General features: G+C 40.2%; 1 protein-coding gene across 1 annotated transcript in view; it reads right to left on the bottom strand.

Moving 5' to 3' along the window:
• mogat3a (monoacylglycerol O-acyltransferase 3a) overlaps positions 1-336 on the bottom strand; it is an 18,949-nt gene that overhangs the window by 6,663 nt on the left and 11,950 nt on the right. The window lies entirely within an intron of this gene.

Here is a 336-nt window from a genome sequence, read left to right as displayed (position 1 = left end):
ATGAACATCATAGCAAATACACAAATCTGAATGGCTGTTTAAATCATTTAAACACGATTCAGAAACAGAAAGTAGTGTAGCTGCTTAGTTTACAGGGTTTCCGGGGTAACGGCTGCATTTAAATGAATTATTATTATTATTATTATTTCTGCAGTTTAGCGCCATCTGCTGTCAGAGAGTGAAAGTGCGCTTTCATCCAGAGCGTCTCTCACATGTTCCGCCATGTGCTTTTCGTCCGCGCTTATTTACATCAGAGTGCGCACGTGTCTTTCACGCAGCATACAGCAGTGTTGTGCATTTTGACCAGTTGATGGGAAAAGTATTCTTAAAATGCAT

The sequence above is a fragment of the Sinocyclocheilus anshuiensis genome, unplaced genomic scaffold (assembly GCF_001515605.1).
Source record: "Sinocyclocheilus anshuiensis isolate Anshui unplaced genomic scaffold, SAMN03320099.WGS_v1.1 scaffold2678, whole genome shotgun sequence".
Lineage (NCBI taxonomy): Eukaryota > Metazoa > Chordata > Actinopteri > Cypriniformes > Cyprinidae > Sinocyclocheilus > Sinocyclocheilus anshuiensis.
This window is presented reverse-complemented; position numbering and strand designations above follow the sequence as displayed.